A 7,748-nucleotide genomic window follows, 5' to 3' on the forward strand; every position below is an offset into this window, starting at 1 on the left:
TGACCTTCTTATTCAGGCACAATAAAGCAGGTGAGGTAGCACGTCCTACCACCCACGCTCTACTTGCCTTCCTATCAGTGGAGCGACAAAAGAACCTTTGAGCATTCAATTCACTTCAGTTCATTTCTTCAGTGGAAGCTGGAAATGAATGGAAGCTGAATATTAACTAAGGTATAAAAACATGCAAACTTCCTTGCAAAAGCAAGACGTTCAGATGTTGCCCTGCTTGCTGTTAAAGAAAGAAAAAAGAAGAAAGAGAAAGGAAGAAAGAATGATAGGAAGAAAGGAAGAAAGAAGAAAGAAAGGAAGGAAGGAAGAAAAAGAAGGAAGAAAGAAGAAAAGAAAGAAAATAGAAAGGAAAGAAAGAAAAGACAGAATGGAAGGAAGGAAGGAAGGGAGAAGGAAGGAAGGAAAGAAGGAAGGAATGTAAGAAGGAAGGAAGGAAGGAAGGAAGGAAAGAAGGAAGGAATGTAAGAAAGAAAGAAGAAAGGAAGGAAGGAAGGAAGGGAGGAAGGAAGGAAAGAAGATGGGAGAAAGGAGAAACAAAGAGAGAGGAAGAATGTAGGAAGAAATAAAGGTAAGAAAGAATGACGGAAGGAAGAAAAGAGAAGAAGAGAAGGAAAGAAAGAGAGAAAGAAGGAAGGAAAGCAAGAGAGGGAGAAAGAAAGGAAAAGTAAGAAACACAAAACTGTATCTGAAACCTCATGGCGAGAATGTGTTCAGCAGAGAAAAGTGACCATTTCGATGACGCTGTTTCTTTGGATCTTTTTCTTTTCTTTTCTTTTTTGTCGGTCACAGGGCTTGAACTCTGGGCCTGGGCGCTGTCCCTGAGCTCTTTCACTCAAGGCTGGCGCTCTACCACCTGAGTCACAGCTCTACTTCTGGTTTCCTAGTAGTTCATTAGAGATAAAGAGTTTCACGGCCTTTCCTGCCTGGGCTGGCTTTGAACCTCGACCTTCAGATCTCAGCCTCCTGAGTAGCTAGGATGACAGGCCTGAGCCACCAGCAGCTGGCCTGTTTCCTTAAATGACTATCTTTAAGTAGTTGTCCAATGGAGTTGCCATTAATGAATGTATCTGTTGATCTATGACACCCCTTTCAACATTCTCTCCCCTTACAGACCCCTTCTTAATTTTGTAGGACAAACATTGCCTTCTTGGATCTTTTTTTAAATAAAAAATATTACATACACAAACACACATATCATATCGTGGACTCCATAATGGAGCTTCTGGAAACAGGGTTTGTTTAGGTGTGTGTGTGTGTGTGTGTGTGTGTGTGTGTGTGTGTGTGTGTGTGTGTGTGTGTGTGTGTGTGTGTGTGTGTGTGTGTGTGTAAATGGTTAAAATTATGTCTAATTTCCCAGAGAACAAAGAATTAAAGGTGGCCTCTAAATCTAGGGAGGCAGAGTTAAAGAAGAGATGCAAACCTTGGGGACTGGGAGGTAAGTTCATGAACTGAATGGGAGCCCCCAGTAGGGGAGAAGGAGTCTCCACTTGGCGGTTAGAGTTGGCTGGATCCAGTTATGATCCAGAACTTATCCACTCTTCACCATTAAACACTGAGCCTGCAGATGTCCTTAAACACCCCTCTCATTTATTTTTCAAGCAATTGTCCTTGCAAATAAGAAAACAGATGTTGAGGAGGGGATGTGAGGTCTGGCCAGCGCCACCTTGGGCACATGGTGGATGGTGGAGTCTGCCATCTTGTCTTCATGGTGGAGGTAGGGGAGTCCCGCCTCCCTGGTGATGGACAGGACCGAATCCCTGGAAGCAGGGGCGGGGACTTGGATGATAGGCTACTAAACCTGTCAGTCCAGTGCCTGAGACTGGGAGTTTCCTGTGACCCTGCCCCCTGCCCTGACTCTAGTTAGGCCTGGACCCACTCAGGCGCCATGACACCAGGCCACATGTGTCTGTGTTTCTGTCCTGTCTCTGGGCTCCTGGCTCTTCTCTGGTCACCATGGTGTCCCTCTTCAGCTCTGCACTGGAGCTGAGCTGGTTTCCTGGTATTGTTTTTGTTCTTTCTTTCCTCTCTGGCCTTCATGGCTCAGTTTCCTAGCAGTGCTTTGTAACTGTGTCTTTGCTGGCTGCTGGTCTTTGGGACAGGAGTCCACCATGCAGTTGCTGGCCTTTGAATAAAGACTCCAAGATTCAGTCCTTCTAAATGTGGCTTCTCTGACTTCTCGCCTTACCACAATGTCCTGGGTACAAAATCATTCCTATGAAATATTAGCGTTCACCACCCATGCATTCTCACATTTCAGTTATTTCACTTATTCTACATAATTAATACTCAGCTAATTATTACACCAGAAAGATGAACTCACTGCTCTCTCAGGAGTTCATTGCTTCAATTAGCAAAAACACTACAAGATAGTAAACACAGTATTGTATTTTAGAAATGGTTTTTTAAGTACACATTGCTTAAAGGAACAGGCAAAAAAAAATATTTTTTAAATTCTGCCACAAAGAAGTAGAGTCAGAAAATGGTGCTGAAGACGATTTGAGGAGAGAAACATAACAATTTTGATTTTTAACGACTGTCCTGGGTCTTGAACTCAGGGCCTGGGCACTGCTCTGAGCTTTTGTGCTCAAGGCTAGCACTCTACCACTTGAGCCACAGCTCCACTTCCATGAGACTTCATGGATTTCCTTGCCCAGGCTAGGAAACCTTCACCCTCAGATCTCAGCCTCCTGAGTAGCTGTTATTACAGGTGTGAGGCACCAGTGCCTGATGTGTAACAGTTTATAAATTTTGAAAATGTTTCACAGTTAATACATGTACATAGTTCTTTGAAGAAATCTTTACCTGTTTAAACTGCTTTACTTTTTGTAACTTAATGGATTTTTCCCCCTTATGTTAATCTGATTATTTATAGACTTTTATCCTTTAACATACTTTGGCTACTGTTAATCTGTTATCTCAATCACTTTAGGACTAGTTGCATTAATGTTTTCTTTGGCTAACTTCAATGTTCATTTCATTTATGGGTCTATTTCTGCCTTTTGTTTTCCTGATGATTTTGGGTTATGTTTCTTTTTACATATTTTGATGTTAGAATTTTTTCCTTAGTCATTTTATATCCAAGCACTACAAAGAATCCATGATTTAATTATCCCACAGTGCAAAATTTTCCATTCATTTAGGATGATGCACTGATCACTTTAATTATATGGATGTATATGTAATTTATTCCAGCTCTTATAGTTTCAGTGGGTATTTGGCCGTTTGCTACCTACTCTATACTATTGGGGAGCAGAAAGTCTGAAGAAATAGTAAGAAAATTCCCATTTTCATCTGAGATTCTTTATCCCTGGTTGTTTATGGCTCAGGAATCATATGCCCATATTATTTGGTTCCTGAATGTGTGTTGGTGTTATTTTCTCTCAAGTGATAAACTTTGAAAGGAGAAGCGTTAATTCTCTCTTCTGTATTTTGAGGGGGACAATGCTATCCTAAGGCAGAACATAGCACAATTAAAAACCAATCTGAAGCATGTCCCTAACTCACAAAGAAGCCTGTCTTTGGGATATGGTATATATTCATCATAATAGTAATGACTCTAGCTTTATCCTTGTAAATCCTTATAATCTATATATCCAGGTATCTCCATATAAATAAATAGATAGATATCCCCTCTCTGTGACCCCTAAGAGAGCACTGTCTGTCTGAGATTCCCCTGAAGGATGCTAGCAGACATATCCATGAAACACACCACCACTGCAAATCTGCTTCCCAAACATGGTTCTTACATTGTTTCTTATCCCTTTGTGAAATCCATCTGTCAGTTGGGATTCTCATGATAAACATGACTTTCTTTCCACAATGCTACAAGAATTTCCTTATCCCTGGAAATGAAGCTGTAGCTCAAGTTGGTTGGGTGCCATCTTTGAGAGAAAAGGCCAAGCAAGACTGTGAGGTCCTTAGTTCAAACCCCAGTATGAGTACAAAATAAAAATTTCCCTGATCCATACATCCATCTTTTTTACCTTGAATGTTATTAAAATAAGAGCTGTTTATTTTTTTTAATTTAGTGATTAGAGTCTTTTAGTGATTGGTCAGTACACACACACACACCCACAGAGAAATCAGAGGAATATACACATACACATGTGTGTACATCTATATGTATATTTATGTACCCACATTTCAGTATGTGTTTGTAGAATAGGGACTATGCACAATTATTTTACTGTTTCCTCTTTGTCAATTTTATATGTGTTCATTATGGTGGTAACACTGTATTTGTGTTATTTTTCTAAATCATATCATATTTTGGACATGGCTGAAAAGCCAAAAGGCTATAATGCTTAGGGTGCCAAAGACTCACAAATTTTGTCAAAACTCAAGAACTTTGTCAGGTCAGATTAGCATCATTCATTTAACGTTTGCCAAGTATTGAGTCATTAAGTCATTGATAATACAGCCTCATCGGGTCCTTTTTCCTTATCATTCATTTTCAGTAACATTTATTATTACTATTGTTGTTGTTGTTGTTGTTAATGCCAGTACTGGGGCTTGAACTCAAAGCCTGTGCTCTGGCTTGGCTCTTCCAGTCAAAGCTGGTGCTCTGCCACTTAAGCCCCACCCAACCTTATGTACCTTGCATGTTTAGATTTCTAAAAAATGTCTACCTATCAAACCATGGTGCAGCCCAGACTTTGGGTATTTAAGTTTACTTGGAAAGTGTCGAATGTCCGATGCTCTCTTAAAGTGTGCAATATAAGCTGATGAATCTGGATGTATCTGACACACGAAGAGAACTTTTCAAAGCTTTGATTCTGACAATAGGAAGTGGAAAAATCTCCATCAGATGACTTTGTAACTAGGAGATGGAGGCGCAGGCGATGTGACAGGCTAGCGTATGGAAGCTTACCTACTGATGGAATTGGTGGGTACAGAAGAAATTGATAATTTTCTAAGAGGGGCAATCAAAAATTCTTTCTCCAACATGTGTAGTTTGCCAGGCACCAGTGGCACATGCCTATAATCCTAGCTAATCAGAAGGCTGAGATCTGAGAATCTTGGTTCAAGGCCAGCCCGGGCAGGAAAATCTGTGAGACTCTTATCTCCAACGAACCATGAGAAAGTTGGAAGTGGAACTGTGGCTCAAGGTAGAGCATTAGCCTTGAGCCAGAATAACTCAGGGACAGCACCCAGACCCTGAGTTCATGACCCCAGATTGAGGGAAAAAAATCTGTAGTTCGTATCTGTGTCCTAATACCACGAACAACTTCAATCTCCTTTCTATGGTAAGTCTCCTGATAACTTCTAGATGATGAATTCCACTCTTATATGGTGACAATGAGGACTAACAGTCCTCATTAGGGTCTAGGATCTAGGCCCTCGTGTTAGGGTCTAGAAGTAAAGACTGTAGTGTGGAGGAAATAGGACTTTACATAACCACAGTGTGTTTAATGATTGTCTGCAGGTTAGAACACAAGGCAAAATTGATGGTTACGGAAGGTCAACGTGGATAAAGCTGAGCAATGTTAGGCTTTGATGTTGGTGAGCATGTGAGAATGGGGCTCATAGACCATCACTCCTTCTATTTATGGAAAGAAAAATCACAAGCGATTTTATATACACAAAGGCTTTATTTCAAATATATTTTACAGTTCCTGTATAATGAGGATTGCTTTCCAGATTCTGAAATTCAATAATTGGACAGGCAGCGGTACAAAACAGTGGTGTTTGCTTATGCCTAGTGAATTTCTACAATTATTCTGGTAGTTCGGTTTTTGTTGTTGTTGTTGTTTGTTTTCAGTTCGATCAGTAGACATCAATGATAGCATCACTTTTGTCCTCTTGGTTATATTTTGAGTTGCAATAAAGTACCATTCCATATTTGTTTGTATCCTTTAAAAACTGCCAATATGGGAAGGAAGAAAAATCTCATGTGTCTCAATCTGACTAATTGAAAAATGATGACATATTGTGATCAGAGCTGAACTGATTCATTCTCTGTGGTGAAAATCAGTTTGCTAAGCAAATCAGCAAAAAAAAAGAAAAGAAAAAAACCACTAAAATTGCAAGACAGATGTTTGGATTGCTTAAGAAAACAGAACTATTTTAATGAATGTCTTTCAGTAATACTATTGCATACATTACACACACTAATTACAGTGCTTACTTCTAAAACCCGTCTTCTCTGTTAGCTATTAGACCGCTGTAATAGCTCAAGAAAATAAATTGGATTATTTTCGTAAACCACCTTTAATTCAGAAATCAAACGGATTGAGATTTGGGGGCAGGGGAATATATATATATATATATATATATATATATATATATATATATATATATATATATATATACACACACACACATATATACACACATACACACACACACACATATGTATGTTCACTATTGCCCTTACTTTTTTAGCTGTCCAAGGCAATAGCAGGAGAAAAGCAATCTACTATTATATATTAGATTTAAACATTCCAAAAAAAAATAAGCAAAAGGCCCCAAATGAATGTTTCTTAATTAAAATACCCACAGGACAAAATAAAGTCAAATTTATTTGGTGGGATGGTGGTTGCTTACTTTGCTAACAAACACATCAGATTCCTCACACCCATACACACACACACACACACACACACACACACACACACACACACACACAGAGTATATCCTGAAAATGTTTGCTAAAGTGATTTAGCATCATATCTATGACTAACGCAGTGCTAGGTGGTCTGAGATGAATCTTTACAGAATGTCTACCATGAGCATTTCCCTTCCCTGCCTCCCTTCTTTCCAGTATGAGTTGGGTTGTGGTTTTATGAATCTACCTTTCCAGTTAAGCCCCTGATGTCTACTGCTTTGCTGGGGTGAAGAGTCACTAGGCCCCAAGACATTGGTAATGGAGACATGGAGCTGATGGATGGAATCTCCCATGGAGGGACACAGCCAGTTGGCTGGCCAGTCTCTCATCACTGCCTGCAAGATTTTCACAGAGGTTTGAAGTTAAAGTATTAGTGTCACAGGCCACAGGAGCTTCAGAATTTGACGAAGCCCAGGGCTGGTGGTTCCTGCCCGTAATCCTAACTACTATGGAGGCTGAGATCGGAGGATCATAGTTCAAAGCCAGGCCAGACAAGAAAATCCAGGAGACTCTTATTTCCAATGAACTAAGCAAAAACCTGGAAGTGGAGGTGTGGCTCAAGTGGTAGACCACCACCAGTTTTGAGCAAAACAGGTGAGGGACAGATTCCCCAACCCCAAGGGCAAGCTCCAGGACCAGCACACAAAACAGAACAATAACAGAACAGGAGACAGGAGGGAGAGGTCAATAATCCCACTTTGTGCTTGTTTTGTGCCATCAGAAGCAAATACATAGATAGCAAAGCTTGGTTTGTGTCCCTCCGCACTTTGCTTCTCTTCCTCAGGCTCAAGACTTCCATTTTCAGCAGTGAATTCTGAACTCCATCCACAAGACTGTAAGATAATTCTGGTTAGGGATATGGCGGGCAAAATTGGGAGAACAAATCCTCCTTGTAGAATTCATATTCACTTGAATCAAGTGTTTTCTGACTCAGTATCTGGATAATGATTTTATTTACAAAATACTTCAACCAACTGCCCAGCACCGGGGGCCTCAGACCCATAAACCTAGCGACTCAGGAGGCTGAGATCTGAGGATCGCTGTTCAAAGCCAACCTGGGCAGGAAAGTGCGGGAGGTTCTTTTCTCTAATGAACCACCAGCAAACCAGAAGTGGAGCTGTGGCTCAAGTGG

The sequence above is a fragment of the Dipodomys merriami genome, unplaced genomic scaffold (assembly GCF_024711535.1).
Source record: "Dipodomys merriami isolate MVZ:Mamm:240054 unplaced genomic scaffold, mDipMer1.0.p SCAF_84, whole genome shotgun sequence".
Taxonomy (NCBI): Eukaryota; Metazoa; Chordata; class Mammalia; order Rodentia; family Heteromyidae; genus Dipodomys; species Dipodomys merriami.